Here is a 22,709-nt window from a genome sequence, read left to right on the forward strand (position 1 = left end):
TTTGAGTACCTAAAATAGAAAAACCCAGAGGTGGGCAACTTACATTTTTTTGCCGGTCCAACATTCGTCAGAGCCCCCTTTACTCCATCGTCGGTCCGTCATTCTTTCAGGCCAAACAAAATTTTAATCGGAGATTCGTCACGCCGTCGGTATATTTTTGCCCAACCTTCGGCTATTACTAAAGGGCGACATTTGACTTTATTTTTTGTTTGGTCCGTCATTCATCAGGCGCTGGACTGCTTCTGTTTGCACTCCTGTTTTAGCACTTAAGTTTAAAACCATGTCTGTGGTTCTAAGTTTACACTGTAATTGACACACAACACAGTAATTAATACAAGTGTAACACGAAAACAAAGCCAGCTAAGGGGTTTAACCCTAGGCTGCAATACTCCATCATGTTGATTATCCCAGATTTCAGAAATGCAAGGGACAAGAGTTAAAAATCATGTCCACTGGATGGCATTATCATGCTTTACATGACATTCAATTGGTAAGTGTCAGTTCTCATTTCTCGCTACCTGCCCTACAACTATAGAAGACGGTTTCATGAAATTTGTCTAGAGTTGTCTAAATTTTATCTGTCACAAACACTACAAGTAAATCAAAGTATTGCTGAGGTTGAATTGAATAAAAAAATGTCTTTCATTAGGGAATTAAAAAAAACTCTACCTTAAAAGAACTTCACTGACAGTCCTTTAGTACTGACGACGTGCCAACCTACTGAAAAGCGCTGAATATGCACGTCCATTTACCATTCCTAGTATTATAACCATTTGCAACATTTGGTAAACTCATCAATATCAAAGCTCGGGGACCATGCACCAGTTTAATTACATGCACCAGTCAAAGTAAAGGTCGGTCTCTCGCAAATTACTCCCAAAGTACTATGCTCTGTAAACACATTGACCATGGATATATAAAGATATTACAGAATGAATATGAAGACCAGGGCTGAATCATGAGCTGAATTCCGAAGCAATGAACAATTCAGAAATGATTGAATTTGTTTTTTGTTTTTTTTTGTGATTCAATATCACCAAAAGCACTAACCTCGTCACGAATACATCATTGATTAGATATAGAATTTTTCAAGACATATTTAGTCGACAAATTTCCACGAATCTGCAAGTATTGCAAATGACAAGCACTCCTCTGAAAAATAGATAATAGATTGGCCTCTTGGATTTGTTATTGCAAACTAATACAGGGGCGAGAAGACATTTCTTGTCATCCCACACAACAGCCTCTCGGTTCTTTGAAGAAAAATGTTGGGACTTGAATAAGTAAATGATCTATTTAAATACCAGGAAACAATCTTCAGATGATGACACATCAAATATTCCCCGAGTCGTGGGTGGATGTTTATATAAGTCCTGTCCATCTGGGATAAAGATCTTCGCTCTGCTTCATTTTTCTTTTTTCTTTTGCGGGAAGATGCTTAAAGGGTGGGGGATGAGTGGAGAACATTAAAAAAAAAACTTAAAATGCAGCACCTTTCTCGCCTCTATCTCTCTTTCTCTCTCTCTTTTTGTCTCAATTCCCAACGTGTATGTGTCGGCGAGCTCGTGGTATGCAACAAGATGAAAAGTACAGGCCATCCCTTTGAAATCCTCCTCAAGTCAAAATTACCATTTTATTTCAACTCCAGCCAGGAAACGGAAAGCAGGGCCACTGCTAACTGCTTTGGGCATATTGTTTGTAAACTTAGGAGGAACATTGTTGCCTGAGAAAATGTGTTGTGTGGGTGGTGGAAGTAAGCAGCTGGAGCAACCACAAAGGGGGAGATCAGGCCTATTTTCTCTGTAGGAGGAGCACATAAAAGTGAAAATAATGTTCATTATTACAGAAAAACAACATTAACCTCCAGTGCTCATAATACCGCGCCATTTAACTGGAAAAAGTTTGCTCTAAAGCTACACAGTCAAGCAGTTGACCCTACTTGTGTTCAGGAGCTGAACAGTTATTTCTCATGCTTTAATTAGTGCAGTATCAGTGTTAAACGGGCCATTATCTGAGCTGGGGGTAACTGCTTTTTCCACTATGGTCACATTAAACTATTGTAATGTTTTATCTAGTTTGCTTTATTGACCTCTAAACCGCTAAAGGTGAGATTATTGTAGATGTAAATGGTGAATGTACTTAGACTTAAATAGCTTTTCTACCTTAGGTACTCAAAGTGCTTTACACTGACAACTCATTGACCTATGCAGCATCTAACCTACGTAGAGTTTATGGTGCTGCGCTGACGAGTGCATTTCCAGGCAATCAAAAGCGATACATAGCAGAAGGTTGAAAGTTGAGTTGCTAATGAGGGCACACATCACGCTGGGAAGAGATCTGTTTTTTTTTGTTTGTTTGTTTGGTTGGTTTTTTTTTTCCGATTGAGCACACTGTAGGTAATACATTTACCCTTCAACAATAAGATACATGTTAAGAGACACGTAACACAACTGGCAGTGTAGGCGTGGAAGACCATTAACTGAACAGAGAACAAGAGGTTATAGATATGTAGTAAAACTAAAAAAAAAAAAAAAACTTAGTGCTACATTTTATCAATTCAGTACAACATTGTTGTAGAAATCATCTTCAGAGATAAATAATGATTTTTCTTAAGAGGGACATTAAAGATAAGTTAGGTAGACTATTATGAAATGGTTCGTTCTAATTTTTTTTCAGCTCTCCTTCCATCCCTTCGTTCAAACCAGCAAACATCAAAAAGTCAAACTCTCTCAAAACTACCACCATATTCTTATAATCGGGTATCATGACAAATGTCCAGTTGGAGCTCTTTAGCCTATAGGTTTCTTGTGATATAGCCTACAACAAATTTTATGAAAAGAATCTCATTATAACTGGTTTTCTACATCACAATATTCATTCATCCACCCATCCATTTATTTTAGCTAGGGTTGCTGGCTTGCTGGTGCCTATCCCAGTCGTCCCAGGGCAGTAGGCGGAAAACAACCTGAACTGGTTGCCAGCAGTTCGCTGGGCACACAAAAGACAAACAAAGAGACAAACAAAAATTCATGCTCACAATCACACTTAAACCATGCATGTTTTTTGGAATGTGGGAGGAGATCAGAGTCCCTGGAGAAGACCCACCCAACCTGTATCCTTTTTAATATGCAAGCTCCACGCAGAGGGACCAGGGTGAGCTGGGATTGAACCTGGGACCTCTGAACTGTGAGGTAGACGTTCTAACCAGTCTAGCACCATGGAACCCTGTCACGGTTTTAATTTATACAGTATGTGATGTCTTTTCAAAACGACATTTTGTACAAATCAAATGGTAAGGCATTTGCCTTTGTTCAAATCAATGTAAACTGAAGTTATCCTTTAAGGTACTACAGTAGTATCAAAAAGTATATTTGCTCTCTCTTCAGAGATACCATTGACAAACCTGATGGTGCGCAAATCAAAAACAGGATTTGAATTAATTGCAAAGCAAGCTGTGAATAAGGTAAGGAGAAGAGGTGGCAGCTTGTTCCTGTGCTGTGGCTTTCGAGCATCTTACCAGTTTGCAAAAGGCGGCAAGACTCTTTTCAGTGAGGACAGGGGCACACAAAAGGACATTTTTCGATTACGGTGGGGACATTACATTGACATCATGCATTTCCTAGCCCTATCTATAACCTACACTATCACAACACATTGCCTAACCCTAACCCTTACCCTGAGCTCAACCAAAATCCGATTCAAACCTGTACTCTAAAATCGAGTCTTGACCCTCAAAATGATGTCGGAACTTATGGGGTCCACACAACTGGTCCCCTCAAAGACAGTTACACCTGGGATTTGGTCCTCACCATGCAGCACGCACACACAAACACACGCACACACACACACTTTAACCCCCCCCACCCCCCGTTTAATCCCATTAATATTGGATTCTAAATGGGCAATCGGCCCTGCAGCGTAAACCCAGTCTTGAGTGTTTTTTAAAATCTTGTCATGGGTATGTCATATTTTTTGTGCTTGAATATCTAATTTTTCTTTAAAATAAAAAAAAAAAGAGAGAATTGTGGAGAGTGCAGACTATAAATTACAAATTCAACGTTGATTAATGCAAATGCAAAGACAGTATTTATAGTATGTCCAAGTAGCATGGATTTAGTTATGGGCAATAGTGCTCAAGATTCAATAAAACTGTCTGTTGGTCGTTTTGGCATTCGTCTAAAAATATAGGCTGAATCATTATTGATTTATCAACACACCACTCCCGTTCGCCTCTATTTAATTTCTGGCGCGAGAGCCATATTTTATGCAAACAAGGGCTGTTTAACTGAACTGCAGTTAGTTGTCATTGGGGACAAGAACTTTTACCTCAGCCTCTTTTGTTGTTGCTGTGCATGCTGGCGGGGTCTTTGAGAGGCCCACATCTGAGCTGCAAAGAAAATGTAAAAACACAGAGGAAGAGTATGTGAGTTGTAGAAACAAAGACAAGTCAGTCAGAGGGGTAGAGAAACAAACAAGAAGAGCAAGCAGATGGAAACAAAGAGGATTTTGTGACTAGATCATTTTACAGGAAGCGCACGCTTGGGTAATTTAGCCACTGACCTCTTGTATACAGGCGTGTGGGGGGCGGAGACGACAAGGGCTCTGTTGGCCCCATCTGCATGTCTTGTCCCTGGTTATGTGACCATGTGCAGCACCTGGCCCCATGCCAGCACCCAACACCCCTTTTGTGGTGGCCACAGTGGCCGGTTGGGATCTGCCTTTGATCCTAGACCAACTATTCATCTCTAAAGGAAGAGGAAGAGCAAAAAAAAAAAAAAAAAAAAGATAAACAGAAAAAAGAGGGAGGGGGAGGAGGAATAAAAGTCAACCTCACTGCCAATTATTGGAGAAACATCAAGGTCTTTCCTGCCTGTGTAAAAAGAGAGCAGTGAAGAGGGGGTGCCGTTTGATGATTTGATTCAGGATAGTGGCGAGGCTGGACGAGGTTGAAGCTGACTAACAGGATGTGATCATTGCTGTGAAGGGGTTTTGAATGTTTGCTATGACACTTTTTCAGGCTTTAATTTTTGCCAAGATGCACTTATTTAGGGCGGCACTATGGCAGTGTTAAGCACATCCACCTCAAGGTTTAGTTCAGGGGCTTTGAAGTGTTTGCATGTTCTTCCCGTGCTTGTGTGAATTTTCTCAATGTCTTCTTACTTTATGTAGTCGTAAGATCCACATAAGATGCCATAAACTCATTTGATGTGAATGTGAGTTTGTATATATGTTTTTTTTTCTTTTCGACCCATATATGTCTGAGATTGGCTGGCGACAAATCCTGGGGTGGACTTCACAAATAAGGTAGGGATCAGTTCACTTTCGACACTCATGAAAATAAACATGGTAGAAAATGGATGGATGGATGGACGGACGGACGGATTGGCCTTTGAGTCAGTTCAGTATCTATTTTACCCACACATTGTTATATTTTAAAATACATTTTATTCCAACAAGACTACATTTGGTCCCAGAGTAAATAGTCAAGTTTACACTTGGAGTTAGATCGCTGTCAAAAAGATGATTGTGTGTTTAGCAATTTGTATGAGTACAACTAAATTGTGTTGAGTTTGAATAGGTTTCGTACGAGTATGACTCTAAATTGTGTTGAGTTCACGAATTGAAAACTAGTGAGTGCAAGGTCTTTGGAATACAAATGTCATTTGCATAACTATGACCTTGCGATACACGACTTCATGTGCTCACTTCACTTGATGAATCTCTCTTTTGGATTTATGAATCTGACCCTTTGCATTCGTGGATCTGATCCTTTGGATTGAATATCCAGATCGATATGACATCACACCAAACTTCCAGGCAAAGTGAGGCGATCTGCGAGTCATTCGTACCGCCATTAGTCAAACAGAGAATGGTGCGTATATATATATGGCGTTATATTTGTGCCACAATTACGCACGCGCGGAAAAAACAATTGAGCAGAGAAAATCAAACTCAGCGAGCGAAAACAGATTTTGAGAGCAAGAAAAAAACTATTGAGCGCGTAATGATAAGAGTTTGAGCGCTCGCCGATGGAGTTTGAACACAGAAAAAGAAATTGCTCGCTCAAAATTCCTTTTTGCTCGCTCGGGATAGCCCTCTCTCGCTCAACATCTCGCTCTCGCTCGCGATACTCCTCTCTCCCTCGCTCAACATCGCGTTTGCTCAACATTGAGCTCTCGCTCGCTCGAGTCGTCCTCTGCGCTCGCTCAGTTCTGCTCACGCGTTACGTTTGTGCCACAAAACCAGCCAATCAGAGCTTGTAAAAGCACTTTGATTGACACAGCTTAGTATCCAATGAGATTGCTTGTACGCTATCCGTTGACGCACTCTCGTTTGCCCTGTGTTCCGAAAAGGGCAAACGAGAGTGCGTCAACACGGACTTGGGCTGGAGAATTACTTTTAATATTATTATTATTACTGTATTGTATCATTTGACAGAAATACCTTGTTAGTTTTTGTACTTTAATAATATAAGCCCACCCCTCCCGCCCATGTCGATGTGACGCACTCTCGTTTGCTCGTTCCGGGTGAACACAACAAGCAATCTCATTGGATACCAAGCTGTCAATCAATGTGCTTTTACAAGCTCTGATTGGCTGGTTTTGTGGCACAAACGTAACGCGTGAGCAGAACTGAGCGAGCGCAGAGGACGACTCGAGTGAGCGAGAGCGAGATGTTGAGCGCGAGAATGCTATTGCGAGCGAGCAAAAAGGAATTTTGAGCGAGAAACTTCTTTTCAAGAACTTTTTTTCCGCGCTCAAAATCTATTTTCGCTCACGCAGTTTTATTTTCAACGCTCAAATTTTTTTTCCGCGCGTGCGTAATTGTGGCACAAATATAACGCCATACGTATATGAGCTTTTGATAGCGTGTCAGGCTTCAGTGTTATGGCGAATTAATGTGCATTTTTAGAGATGTACAAATGAAGCTTTTTTGGGCCATTTGGGGCAAATTTCTTGTAAAATTGCATCTTTTTAGGAAGCTTCTAAATCAGTTAGTAGTTACCTCTGTTGGCAGAATCAAGCACTGCAGTTAATTTGGAAAACCACTTATCTTTGAAATGGTCTTGATGCACACACAAACGGTAAAGTGGAAGACCATTATGAACAAGAGATTAATTGATTACAAATACAGATATTTTTATGAAATATTGTTTATTTATTTATTGTCGTATTTATGTGGCAGTTAATCTCTTAAACATCATGACAGACCGATTTATAATTTATATTAATGATTTTCAAACAATATATAGATTTGGAGTCACAGATCATTAGTTTGCAAGCTGTAGAATTATCCTATGATGTTACAACCTTTTGTTAAAAATGTTGGAACGCTCCTCAGGTTTAGCATGATCAACAGCTGATTGTTTGCACCGTTAATGTCCAACATTCTTTTTTTTTTTTTTTTTTCTTTAATGAAATTGGACTGACAGGCTTATGATCGTAGCTTGCAAGCTAATGGGCTGTGACACCAAATACGTATATTATTTGAAAATCATTCATATTAATTATACATTAGTCCATAACAATGTTATCAAGAGATTAACTACTACATAACCACAACAATAAATAAGTAAACAACAAATAATATGAAAGTCTTTATTTGTAATTACTTAATCTTTATCTGATAAGTGGATTCCACTTTAGTGTTCATATGCATCAAGACCAATTCAAAAGGAAGTGTTTTTACAAATCAACTGCAGTGCTTGGTTCTGTCAACAGAGGTCACTAGCTGGGAAAGAAGCTTCCCAAAATGACGCCATTTTCAGAGAAATCTGCCCCAAATCGTCACAAATTGCCCACAAAAGCTTCATTTGAGAATCACTAAAAAATGTGCAAACGTTTCTGATCACATTTTGACCAAATCTATTCTGGTCTGTTGAGACTGGACGCAGCTAGGCTACTTCAAATGAACTATTTATATATACAGTATTTCTCATTTGGACTGTCTAAAAGGAATACACCACGCACCCCTATATTGCCAAGGAAATTTTCGGATGCCAGCCAAAACAGATTTGGTGTTTTAATTCCAATTGAAGGGATTATGTGGAACATTTTCATTCCAAATGGTTGTTCGGTTTCACTGTAATCGGAATACAAGGCTCCATGGAAACCCAGCTTCTGATTGTGTGTGTGTGCGTGTGTGTGTTTGTGAGAGTGAGTGTGTGTTCAACAATTTCACAACACAAATGTTAAAAGATGTATTTTTTATATGGTTGAGAATGTCACAGTGTTGTCAGTAAGCGTATACAGTGTAATTGCATTAAAATTACATGAACACCTTTATTTATTAACAAATTCACATAAAATGCATCCAATAATGCACAAAATAATCTTTGCAGAAATAAATCTGACATTGTTGGAAAACATCCAGGCCACACACACAGTCACTTGCCAATGGGCTCTATAATATTTCTCTCCAACCATATGTATTTCTTTGTTCTTTGTTCAGGGTTACAGGTGAGGAGGATCCTGTCCTAGCTGACTGGTGAAATATGGAATGTACAAAAGACGGGCTGCCAGTCAATGACAGGATATAAGCGACACAAGCATCAGGGTAATAAACAAAGGGCTTCGGCCAACATTCAAACCCAAAACATTTGTGTTCGAAGGCGAAAGTGTGTACCACAATTTATAGATTCTGCTCTCACCTTCCATTTTACTCTCCAACTGTAGAGTAAATCAACTAATGAAAGTAACCGCTCACACTTCCAAACTAGGAAAAGTATGCAAGCAGCCAACATAACAGCCTGTCAGGCATCTTTCTGGTGGGCTCAGAACTTCATACACCAATGTTTTAGTCTTTTCCAGTCTCCCTTCGTCCTTGAGGACAAAGAATAACAACAGACGGTAGCACACGCATTGATCACCGAGGACGAGATTCCATTGTTTTGTCTCTTTGAGCCTCTCCTTGTATTTGCCACCATAATTTCTCTTTCATGGTCATTTTTGCTGCATTCTCAAGAGACCTCCAAGCGAACAATTGAATATAAAGGAGTCTCAACATTGTCCTACAAATCTAAGTCACTTGTCATTGTCCTTTGTTGTAAGAGGCCCTTGTGAGAGTTTTCCTATTCTTGTTTCATTTTATACATACAGTATAAATATACCGACCCCAAGTTCAGCGTCTCAAACGTCATTTCACAAATGATTTATATAAATGGACAAAGAAAAGCCAAAAACAACATGATGTGATCCTTCAGCATGACACCGAACAGAAGCCAGACACATGGACAGCTGTGTGGCATACTGAAATGGCTTTACTTGACTCTGAAATACTTATAAATGGCCTTACCTTTTTGCAGATCAACATGTCATCGGAACACAGCGAATAATCCAAATTAAACTTTGGCGGACGATGCCTCAGGGAGTGAATTGCAAGTCTAATGGGACAGGCATTTTGGGTTGGGCCAGTTTCATCAACTGAAATGTCAAACTTCCACAGATTTGAACGATTTTCAGGTCATGTTCAAATTTCATCAAATGTGAACAATTAAAAAAAATCAATAAATAAGAATACAAAAAATTAAACAACTCAGCAGCCACACAAACTAGATATGAGACTTACTGTACTGTGTGCTGTACTTGCATATTTCTAAACAGGCCCATATGTTTACATATGTCCACCTACCAACCCATTAAGATGTGATATGTGTAGGGAAAATCTTAGAGGGGGGTCTTAGTGGGACCCCCCCCCCCCCCCCCCCCACACACACACACACACACACACACACACATATCTTCATTGAAATAGGCTGCCAAGTACACATTTGGTAATCCATGACATGCGTAAATAGATTTGGTAGTATCACTATACTGCAGAGGAAACCAGGTGACAGAAATTAAGTGATAAATGGAAAGGCTTGGAAGACTATACTGGAGGTGGTAATCTAACCCTGCATAATAACATATAGATCATCAAATTATCATTTTAGACATATTGTTATGATAAAAAATACACTTAGCTCACTCTGCAGCACATCTGCAGTTATTTGCCAAAAATAAATAAACTAAAAAAAAGAGGCCTGTTGCGGCCTGTGTGTGTGTGTATGTGTGTGTGTGTGTGTGTGTGTGTTTGTCATGGAGATTAGTTTGGAGAAAAAATAAGACTTTTTGACAGATACGTTCTTTTTGGTGTTTCTAAAACAACCTCCTTTAGGTCTTGACTTTTATTTTCCAGCAGCCAAAAGGTTCAAATTTCAGTTGAAGTGTATAAAGATAAGGGATTAGTAGGCAGTGAGCACCACTGAAAGATGATTGTGCCAAAATTTAAACATGTTATTTTCAAAACTAGAGATTTCAACTTGGCAACATTGAAAATGCTTTAACATTGTCCATTTTTTAGGTACCTCTGAGTATTATATGTCAATGTAAAGGTAATTAGGTGTAGAATTAGAATATATTAATACAGTGGTGCCCCGGTTTACGAGATTAATCTGTTCCGCGGTTGGGATCGTAACGCGAATTCGCCGTATGGCGGTCAATACAAACCAATGTTAATTAGCTAATGCGTGTAAAACCCCAGGTAAAAACATAAAAGCTTTATATACATAATAAAAATTGGTATCAAAATAGTATTGTAAGTGCTACTTATAAATAATATACATGAATACAATTAAAGAACATCATAAATAAATAAATATATAAAGGATTTTCTTACATTTGAGTGTCGCTTGTTATGGCCATATTCCCTAGTAAGGGTAGCCTCGGGTAGGTTAGCTAAGTTTTCTTCGTATTTCTTGATTATCTCCAGCTTTGTTTCCAAATAAATCATCTTCTTACTTCTCTCTTTAACATCACCAACAATCTTGGGACTCATGGATAAGTTTGAATTAAGCACTAAAATGCATAATAAATACGATATAGACAGCACTTTCATACGAGATCAAGTCTCTAGGCAGCCATCTTTGTGACTGCGTGAGCCAACCAATAGCAGACCAGCATCTTTGTGACCCCATCACGCTGACCAATAGTAGACCAGTATCTTAGGGAGTCGAGACGCCGGCCTATAGCAGACCAGCATTGTAGTGACGCGTTGCAACGGAGGTAGTCTGACGCCAACAGAAAATAAGAGCTATTACCTAAAAATACCTCGAGGGAGGCAAAACAAAACACAACCAATCCCACAGTTAATGACAGTTGTTCATGTTAATCAAAAAGCAGGATAAATGGCTTAAGGAGGGGACGAAAAACTTTTCCACACCAAAACGTGAAAAAAACTTAAGACAGGGACCTAACCCGAGGGTCCACTGTAACTCAATTTTCATCCTCGAAGAATTAAGCCAGATTTTTTTTTTTTTTTTTAATGCTCCACAACATCTCAGATGTTGTCCTTCTCTGCTATTGAAAGTTACTTTCTAGTGATGGTTCAACACTTCCCAAATGTTTTGGGTCAATATTTTTTCCTAAGGTACTGTAGTAGAACTCAAAAACAAAATCACTGCTTGCAGCCATAAATTTTCCCACAACAGGAGACTTTCCACGAAAGCAAATCTATGTCTCGGAGGTAAAAATAAAAAAAAAACATGCTGTGCAATCTATAATTTGGCTGAAGTTAAAAACAAAACCGTCCGACATTGAAAAAAAGTCCACGAGGAACAGGTTTTCCGCAACACATACCTTCCAGAATTTATTTACGTGTGGACAACGAGCTATTATTTTCGATTTGTGTGGTTCAATAAACCAGCTTTCGGCATTTCACTGAAGTTCAGTTTTTGCATTTTTCACGCCCTTTTTTTTTTTACACTTTTAAAGCAAATGAATATCTCCTCCAAATATTATTGGCCTACTACTACTACTACTAATCAGTATCAGTCCTGAAAACCCATATATATATATATATATATATATATATATATATATATATATATATATATATATATATATATACATTTAAAAGCCAATTTTGGCAATTCTTTTTGTCAATAATCCATACCTCACTATGACTTTCTGTTTTCTGTACAGACAGTTCTAGGCTGTGACCTTGGAGACACACACATACACATACGCGCACATGCATGATCAGATTTCCATCTGCTTGCACTTACATTGATGTGAGTCTTATTCTCTCTTGCTCTCTCGTCTCTCTTGATCTTTAGTTCTCTTCCTCCCTTTGTTGTCCCCGTTGTTGTTTCCATGTCTTTGAAACTTAAAAATATCCCACCCGATTGTGTTCTGTGCATTTTGTTACCATGGTGATTGCCACATAGAGCAAGCAAAGCAAGAGGAAGTGTGTGTTTGCGTCTCTAACGTGTGTTCATGCGCCAATTGCAACGCTATCAGCTATGCACAGCTACTGTAGGAGTTTAATGCAAGAAACACCAATAAAAAGCAAAACACCCACATCCCATCTCTCTTAGTTGTCTACTCGTTTTATGCTTGTCTCATCTTTCTCATTTTCCCCCGACTCTCCTTCATCCTTACCTTTTTACGCTAACCCAGTCCCTAAATATCATCCACCACTTTGCTACACGTCAAGGTGACAAGGAAAGTGGCAAAGAGAAGGGAGAAAAAGAATACAGACATACGTCCACAGACCAAACGCTTCATTCGTTAATTATTTTGCGCCATTTTTCAAAAATAATGTTGAATTCACCAACGTGTTTTCTAAAGAAGCCGCCACTTTTTGGATGATCAATGACGAGTGTGATTTTTCTATTCTATTCTATGTGATTCTATAGCAGCTCACTTTATTAGGATTTGAAAATTGATTACCTTCATGATTTTTCTACTTTTATTTATTCAAACCAGTGCTTTTGAATTATATTTTGGAAGCCAAACCTAGGAGAGAAAAGATTTTCGCACCCTATTCACTACATGCGCTGACTATAAAAAAGATTTTTATCTATAAACATTGTATAAGTATATCTAAACCTGTATCCTTTTTAACATTAACAAAAGAAAAGAAATGTATATAAATCAACTTTCAACAACTGTTCATGACTTTTTACAACGTTTATACAGGTTACAGATTAGTCTAAAACAGAAAAAAATAACCATGTGCATCATGGTAAAAAAAGAACAAAACAAAGAAAACAAAGCCTTTTTCCTGCGGTCATCTGCACTCCCCCTAGCATCTCCTCGCACCCCCTTAGGTGGCCCCGCCCCACTATTTGAGAAGCACTGATTTAACCCAAGACTTTAAAAATCTGTGAAAAAACACACAAAAAACTTTTTGTTCTTGCCTCGCATACATAAATGTGTGCAACCTGCTTCCCTGTGTTGTTGGCAACAAAAAATAAACGACTGTGCCATGATCCTTTCCGAGTTATATTTTCTTTCTTTCTGTCAGTTGGCTCTGTTTTTTTTTTTTTTTTTCTTCCACATGCCAAACAATTTATCACTATCTGCTCCATCCGCATCATGTGGGGCTCCTGCTGGTCTTTTGCACCCCCTTCCCTTCATATCTGGCAACATGATGCCACATAGCCTTGGATTTTGACACTGGCTAATCCCGTGCAAGGGATAGTCCTCCTCAAGTTTATGACTCACTTTTCTTTGCTCCTATGCGTGCCCATGACTGCCAAGCTCCGGGTACACTCCATTTTTTTGGGTCCATTTGTTTACCATTGTTCTACCATTCCCAAGCCCATTAGCCAAAAATCACCATTATGTGGTCAATTTCCATTGGTATTGATAGTGATGACTTTGACTATGAAAAATGGGCATTACATGGGCAAAATATTATCTCCAAGTTGCCCTAAAAGAGATTTGTTTTGTTGATAATTAATGCTAGCCAAATTTTTATGAGAAAAGGACTTAAAGCACATGTGTTAGCGAAAACACTCTAAGTCCTTGGACCGGATACACATATTTTTCTTCATGAAACAAAGCCAGGGTAACTGGAGAAAGCTCAAACTAGCACACAGTGAACATGTAAAAGTGAGAGACCCTACCCATGACCCTACCATGCTCCTATATTTCTGTTCGAGCGCTTCCACTCATCTATTTTTGATATGGCTTGTTCAGCTCAGGGTCACAGGGTGCTGTTACCTATTCCAGTTGATTTTGGCCAAAGGCCGGTACTGATCAGCAGTCAGTCTTATAGAGATGAGCAAGCATTTACAGTACACTCACATTCACACCATTACTCAGTTTGAACTGAGCCCACGCTGCCTGCAGTCAAGTCAAGCCAATTTACTACTGCACCATCAATGGTCTTCTGCCATACTCAATAGTTATCATTTCAAAGTCATACGAGAACTCCAAACATGAGTTTTTAACTGTCAATAAATGCTAGATTAAGTAAGTAAACTGCCCACTTCGATTAACTCATCATCAGTGTTTGGAGTAATGTCTTACACAAGTAATGTAATTACTGTAATGCAATATTTCTTGCTGTACTGTAGTACACACAAAAACTTCTTACAAATCAGAGTAACACAATGCATTATAATGCATTTTTAGCCTACAGTGGTGTTGCCCCCCCCCCCCCCAAAAAAAAAAAAAAAAAAACCAAAAACACCGCGAGATAAGAGATAAGCAGAAAAGTCTGGGGCAAAATGTTTTCTTGTTGTTATTAGTACAGCAGAAATAAATGCGGCAGGAGAGACGACAGGTTTAGTATAGACAATACGTACACAAGACTGACAAACGCCCATTACTTTCAGTTCATCTGAGATTAACATAAGAAGAAGATAATAGTTAGCTGCACTTAGTGCACGACATCTGTGGAGCTGTCCACTTTGCCAAATAGGACCAGTTCTTTGCCAAACCATTTAGAGCGGGGCCATAGTAACGTGAGTTAGCAAAAAAAAAAAAAAAGACATTAGAAGATCCGTTAGTAGATATGCTGCTGCTTTCCGCAGTGGAATCACCAGCATTTCCAAACTTGTCAGCAAGAAGGTAAGCTAATGCTAATTTTGATCGTACGATGGCTATTCATAATAGTCTATAAATAGTTCTGGTCAATGTGTATCAATATGAAGCGTACAAACGAATGTTAAATACCTTAGCAACAATGTAGGCTAACTGCTAACGTTAGCCCCACCAAAACCATCTATTTTCTATTTAACACTGAACTTGAATTTGAATATTAACATTGAAATTGTGAAATTGTGCACTAACTGTTTTTGTCTACAGCCTAAACAATGCATCACTATGCTGTGAAGCTAATAAAATGATTCAAGTACAAAAAAAAGTATTATTTTTCTTGTCGTCAAAGGTTTACAATCCAGATGAAATAATTTGTACTGGTTTTAGATTTAAGCCAACCTTTCACAGGATGTGCAATGAGAGTAATGAGCTACAGCTAGAATGGCAAATCCATATTTCCAGGTATGGTGGTTGGAGTAATATAAAAGTAATGCAATATTAGTGTAATACATTACATTTCAATAAAAGTAATATTGTAATGTAACTCATTGCTTTGAAATGACGGTAATAAGTAATAAATAATGCATTGCAGTTTTGAAGTAACTTGCCCAACACTGCTGATCATTAGCTTCAAGATTCTCCTCATTACCTAGAAGGTTCTTTGCAACCTCTCAAACTCGGAGAAGCCCTCTGGAACTTCCTGCCCCTTGACATCTGACTCCCACACAGACCTCCTTTGAAAGTCCTTTCAAATCCCACCTGCTCAAGATTGTTTCCAACATCTGACCCCTCTTCTGTTTGCCACCACCTACTGTTAGCGTTAAACGTTATTTGCCCCTATGCTTGCTGGTGTATGCATAAGGAAAGTGTCTTTCAGCCTCACTCACTAATTACTGTGTAGGAATGTTTATCCTTTGGAAAAAAGATGATAATGTGTGCACAAAATTATTATCAAATTGTGAACCGGCAAAATTTGGTTGCATCTCGAGGAATAAGTTTTAAGGAATTCATTCTAAATGATGGACTCTTCATGAGCTAGCACTACCCGATTGGGGAGAAAAAAAATGCCATTCTGTGCAATTGTGAACGGGTCAAATCTACTCACAGTGTTTTTATTAGTTTGCAACATGCAGATGTGAACCTCCCCTTCTCTGCTGGAACATTGCCGTGTTCCAAGCAGAATGTTAAACTACACGCACGCACCTACACACACGCCTACACGCACACACACACACATACGCACATGTGCACACAGTGATGGTAAAGTGTGCAAATGTTATGAACTGCACTGGACAGCATGGCTATCAATGCTACCTAAAATGAGATTGTATAATGGCATGATGGCTGGATTTCGAAAATATATTAATAACATGAGCTGAATGACTATGCTCAGGTAGGCCTGTATACGTTATATATGAGAGGGTGGAAACTTCCAGAAGACGGGCAAAATGCATTTCCATTAATTCTGCCCGTGCATGGTTATTTTTGCATACATACATTCGAGCACAAATGAGAATAGGGCCCTTTGAGTGTCGGCGGCCGTCGCTCAGGCAATAGAGCGGGTTGTCCGGTAACCCAAGGGTTTGAATCTTGCCCTGTCAGAGTCATGTGTGCTTGGGCAAGACACTTCACCCACTTTGCCTCCGGTGCATGGTCAGGGGGGCAGTAGGCGCAACATCGCATCTGTATTTAGACTATTCTGCACACCGAGCCTACGATGGGCCGCCATGGCCCCTTGCAACATCTGCCTACTATCTAGCAAATTGCACTGCGGTGACACCAACTACAACGTACCTTTCACACATGCGTTTAATGTAGTCCTACATGCCATAGGCGGCCATACTCTGTTTCAATCGTGTGTTAAACATTTTTTGCAATGCATTGTGGGACGCTTGACGCCAGGTCTGCAACTTTATTTATACGCAAATAAACAGACTGGTTACAATTTCACTCACGATGGATCTCCTTCTGCTCTTCTGTCGAGGTAGCCATTAGGTGTTGGCAAAAAAGAAAAAATGAAGGTCATTAAATCGATATTAAAAATAAAACAGAAATCAATACGCTTCCTGTCGGCTTCAGTACTTCGCACAGTGCCAAGACATCATCACGCAGTCCGTCGAGATTGTCAAGTTTTTGATGCTTGAAAGCAGTCTTGTCGCTTTCCCACGGCAGTGAATTGAAATGTTTCTTTCTGCCTTTCAAGCACCTTCCACTTCATTTGTTTTAGCCAAGTCTTGTTTTGAAGCGCTGCTTTTATTTTGCCGCAAGCTGTGTAAACAGGAAATGTGGTGAGCTTGCGAGCATGGATGTCACACAGTTAGGGACCAGGGAAGAGAACTTGCTTGTACAGCAAGACGCGAATTAAACTCCTGCAGGGGCAATACCTGTACGTATAATATTGTTTGATTGATTGTTAAGCTAAAGTGTTGTATGATGTTAGTTGAAGGCAACCGTGAATTAAATTTCCTCTTTTATACCTGCTATGAATGTGTGCTGTTGAAAAACATGGCTGATTTGAGTTACCTTCTTCATTTTTAGTTTCACTCTGCTGATGTTGATGCCAAGATTTGTATTGAAAGCAACAAATTAGAACATTTCGTGACATCACTTCAGAGTTTAACTCGCTCTCTAGCTCGGACTAAGTTTACACTCGTCTCAGCGAGGACAATACAGTTTTATTTTGCTGTTGAGGAATGGCCCATAACTATCACAGATCTTGTGATTGTGTAATCATTTAAAGTGGCTTTGCCCGATTGTGGCGTGGGTCGAAATTACGTTGTAGCCGTGACAAAAATTTCTGCCATCTTCATGGTAAATATATCAACAATGACAGGAATAGTGTTTTTCATGTATTTTAGTACTGCAATTTTCTGTGAAATGACAATGTGTCTTGTTCTACTTTTTTTTTCATCTTATTTAATATTATAAAAGTGAATGAGTTTATAGTTAGCCTAAAAAATAGCAGTTGTCCACATGCTATTTTTGTGGAAAAAGGCATGCTCCTTACAAATCAAAATGTAATAAACGCAAAACAAAAAAAATACACAGTCTCCCTTTGTTATTCTGTCTTGCAAAGATGATCCATGTAGTAAGATAATTTTTTGCTCTTCTACAGATTGAAGCAGAATTCATTTCTAATTAAATGAGTCCAATCAATTCTGAATCGAAAAACGATTCTGAATGGAATCGGAGACCCCAAAATGAGAATCGAATTGTGAGATTTCCATGCCAAGTAGCCATTACATCCAGCACCAAATTTGAGATGTTTAAAAAAACAAGATAAATTACGCTGTCGTTATGAAGGCACGCATTATAAAGCTTTCAACTTTCGCCCCGCTTGTTTTCTCCACCACTGTCACTTCCGGTTCTAATCTCGTCTTGCGCACTGATTCGCTAGTTAACCAGCCACTCAGAGGGAAGATTTTCCAATGGCACCGACCCAATTCAACATGCTGAATCGTCCTGAAACACTAGATGCGTCAAATAAAGAAGAACATTTTGCTAAGTGGAAAATGAATGTTTCTCCAGTTTTACCCATTCTCATTAGTCTTCCTAGAATTCTTTTCATGATTTTGTGATTAGCTCTTCTGGAGACTGACACGATTAAAAAACAAAAACAAAAGAACAGATGTGTGGGCTGGATCAGATGAGATCAAGGCATATGATGGTTTGGGTGGAGGTGAGACACACATGCACACGCAAGCAGGGGCACAGATTTTTAACTGGAGCTGCGACCGTCCTCAGTGAGCTGATAAACTTCTCTACTGCCCTCAAATCAAATTACCACAGCAGCACTGCAGTCACAGTTTCTAATACCTTGGAGTAACCTCCCTTTCTCCTTCAGCAACCAATCCCCTCAAACAAACTTGTCTAATGAAAATACATTCCAGAGTTGGCTGATTTAGCAGATTTCACCTCACATTCCCATTTCTCCTTTGGACTATGTGTGTGTATGTGTGTGTGTTTTGAGAAGAGTTTGTAGCAGCCGATATTAAGAAACGCTGACACTGGAGTACTGAGCATTTCTGTGGGCATTCTAGGAATGAGGTTTGCACAGTATCTCCAAACAGCTTAGTGGCAGTTAGAAATAGCAAATGAGATAATAAGAAGAGAGAAAGTTCAATTTGGCGAAGGAGCTATGTGATGACAGACAGACAGAAAATAAATCAAACCTGTTGGGGGAAACGCAAAATTCCAAAGTCACTCAGTGAGCTGCACTGCCTCCATCGTCATTTGTTAACTACATTTGTCGACAGGTTTAGAATAAAATTGCATTCACGCAAAAAAAAGAAAAGAAAAGAACTGATGTTATCTACGGAGCCTGTAAAAAAAAAAGGCGGCATTTTAAACTTCATACAGATTATTTCACAGTTATGAATTAGGCTGACAGTGGTGACGTCATTAAAATGACCGACAGAAAATCAGCCAACAGACACTAATAGTCCCGAGTTGTTGTCCATGAGTAAGATAATGTTAATGGAAACATTTACAGCACTATAATGTGTCACAACCCAGGGTGGGCCAAATGATCCATTTCTGTGGTGTATTGGCTCATGTTATTCAGCATTTTAGTGCCAATATAACTGCATTAAATATTGCTATTGCTGCTGTCTGATAAAAAGCATATCAATTTAGGAGTAACTTAAGTGAATTGGGGATACCCGTTTTCTCCTCCATGTTGTCTCATCCTAGGCCCACAAACCAAATGACCAAAGAGCTAAATTCAATTCCAAAAGAAGTGCCTATCAAACACACACACTGTTCTGTCGCTTAAGACCAAACCTGGCCGAATGATTTTGGAACACTTTGAGCTCCGTTGACGTGAAATAGCCTCAAAGGAAACTCTGTTGAGGAGTTTTTTATTTGTGGAAATGGGCAGAGAAAAGGTTTCGCTCTTATTAGATTATTAAGGTAGGGGGAATACAGCAGGTTCTCTCTTTCTCTCTCTCTCTCTCTCTCTCCTTTTTTTTTTTTCTTTAATGGCTGGCATTAAAAGAGTTCATTGTAAAAGTCATGCTAGACTGAGTGGCAAAGGTCCTGCTAGAAAGTTGCCCATTGGTTAAAAAGCATTCAATTTCGTTCAGTATGTTCAGTATCTTTTTTTTTTTTTTTTTGGGGGGGGGGGGGGGGGGGGGGACCATAAAAAATATGTGACTTACAAACATATGCATAGACAATACATGGATCAATTATACATAAATGATCATGAAACCGCATAGTGCGGTTTCAAATTTGTGTAACAGCATGCCAAGTCGCGAGACGGCAGTAATGTCCCAAATTCTGTCCAATTAGAAAGAACGTCTGCCTCTGATGTGTCCAATCACAAAGAACATCCGCCTCTGACGTCACTGGTATCCGCATCTTCGGCGGGACAAAGTAGCGCGGTAACGCAAATCTCCGTCGAAGTTGGTCACACGCAACCACGAAACCAGAGGCTTGGGCAAAGGGGTTATGAAACATTCGATTTTGATGAAAAAAAAAAAAAAAAAAAGCCCGGCCACATATAGCAAATAAGGCAAAACTGAGACATTTACTGCCCGTTTGCAAGAACCCCGGCTAGGTGGCCTTAGTTGGCTACCTAGAGAACTAAACAATATAAACTGTCTAAACAACATCCCTTGTGCCTGGTGTTTGATACTGAGCAAGGTTAATAAGCACTGCTGTAATGCAAATGCAAAGCAAATCGGGTATGATGAACTTACTGAACAAATCGAAGTTGGCAAGACTATCACCATCAACTGCCTTGACTGAAGTCCGCAGTCTTCGGCCAGGCCTCTTCTCCAGCTGTTCCTTGTCATCCCGGAGTGTCCTCTTCAAACAGCTCTTTTCCTCTCGGGAGTGTTGAGCAGAGCCAGCTGAGCCACCTTGTTGTCAGCTGTGCTCGACTCCCACCACTTTGCTGTGTACCCTGAAACAGTCGACAAGACCTTATAACTACTTAAGATAAGCGTGGATGATAATTAACGCAGGTGACGGATGATGGGCTAAAGCAAGCAAATGCATGCTTAAATTCACAGAAGAGTATGCGATATCCCACGTGGCAGCATCTAAAAGCCAAGGTTCAAGCTACTGAATATGGCTCCATTGAAGCATTTCCCAGGTGTGCTGGCAACGCCCCACCCTTCTGCAGCCTCCAATGGGATCAGTAAAGGTCACCCGGCAATACAGGTCAAAGGTTTGATCCAATCAGAGGAAAATCTAGTGCTGGGTGTTCTTTTATGTGAGTGGTTGCAGGAAATGGTTGGCTGTCATTTTGTATTTCAGAGGAAACACTGAACTAAAAGGAAGCAGGTACCAGCCCGATCATTACACAACACAGATTCAAACGCTTCTATACTAAAAGCACGGTGGGAACAAAATAGTAACATAATGACAGTCATTATTAAACCGCATATTTAATGACCTCCCTATGAAAGCCCTTGGAAAGTCAATTGGCAGTTATGAATTCATGCAGGCATGGAGTAGACACAGGGATTGACCCTCAAGAGTGACCTTGAACGCTTTGAACATTTTCTCCCCCACCCCTCATCCCCATCCCTCTTTCTTGCTCTCTTTTCCTGCCTGCATTTGATCCCTGAGAATGAATGCTTTGATTTGTGCTGTCCAGCTGCATAAGTAAACCGCATTACATTTTCGGAATGTAAATAGCAGTAAACCCTTTTGTCAAAACAGTGCAATCTGGCTGCACCACAAAACTGTTTGCAGTGCATACTGTATGCAAATACAAAATTGAGATGAAGGATTGTATACAATTTCCCTTTCAGTGTCCTAATTATTGATGGGAGCATGGCCTCATAGCTTTTTTTTTTTTTTTTTTGCTATTTGGTCGTTCCAGAAATGGGAGATAATTTTGCACCATTCATTAAATTTTAAATAATCCACATATAAAATACAAAAAAAAAAAAAATCCTTTTCTCAGTGGCCGAATTGTGGAACATATAATGATATGCATAATAATAAGAATAATATGCAGTAAAATAATTAAAAAACAACAACCACAAGAAAACGCCAAATGATCAATGATCATCTTTCCTCATCCTGTGCAGGGCATGGAATTGTAACCTATCTCATTTGGCTGGCCAAAATTCCAGTCAGTCAAACAGCTGATACATACTGTACACCAGGGATGACTGATATTTGCAACTGTAGCTTAAAGTTTCCAATTAACCTATGCTACAGCATAGTTATAGCATGCTGACTCAACACAGAAAGCTTGGACAGTATATTCTTTAAAACCTTGAACCTTAGCACCTTTTTGCTGTGAGGCAACAGTGCATATCACTGGACTACTGTGCAGCCCCCACTTGAGGTCTTGTTAGGTCCCTGTCATGATCAGAGCAACGTACGAAGCAAGAATAGCTGTACACTAAGAGGCCAGTAGATACACCTACTCCATTTAATGAGCTTCACTACAAAAAGGGTATCAAAAAGGCTACCCTGTCAAAAGTTAGTGTATGTGAATACATTCTGCAAATACATAATGTTATAGTATATTTAAAAAAATACACAATGCAGTCATCCATAATCATACAGTTTGTATAAATAACACAATTATAGGCAAGTTGGAGCCTTTCCAATTGAATTGGTGATGCATAAATACTGCCTTCGTTGCTTTTCAGTAGGAGGATGCAAATAGAAATTCAAGTCTTCAGGCAGTTTAGCATTACCAAGCGTGTTTGATGCTTCAAATGATGCAAAAGAACATTTGAAGCAAAGAAACAATGATGTGGTTTGGAAAAAAAATGGTAGGATATCCTGCATGCATTTTGATTGACATATCCAAAGAGCATTTTCAACATCACGATTTATGTATCGGGATAAGTATCAATCAAAAGTTTGGAATCAGTTTCAAATTAATTTGGTCCCTGGCACACTCAGGTCATAAAGCAACATCCA

At 39.3% G+C, this 22,709-nt stretch overlaps 1 long non-coding RNA gene across 1 annotated transcript; it reads right to left on the bottom strand.

Moving 5' to 3' along the window:
* Positions 1-1,287: 1,287 nt before the first annotated feature.
* LOC148420821 (uncharacterized) lies at positions 1,288-20,712 on the bottom strand. Its single transcript, XR_015866227.1, has 4 exons — positions 20,516-20,712; positions 4,561-4,745; positions 4,327-4,387; positions 1,288-1,800 (listed from the first exon to the last, which is right to left on the bottom strand). It is a non-coding gene; the product is annotated as an uncharacterized LOC148420821 (long non-coding RNA).
* Positions 20,713-22,709: the final 1,997 nt, after the last annotated feature.

Source organism: Hippichthys cyanospilos, chromosome 7 (assembly GCF_059441005.1).
Source record: "Hippichthys cyanospilos isolate Australia breed blue-spotted pipefish chromosome 7, RoL_Hcya_1.0, whole genome shotgun sequence".
NCBI classification, from domain to species: domain Eukaryota; kingdom Metazoa; phylum Chordata; class Actinopteri; order Syngnathiformes; family Syngnathidae; genus Hippichthys; species Hippichthys cyanospilos.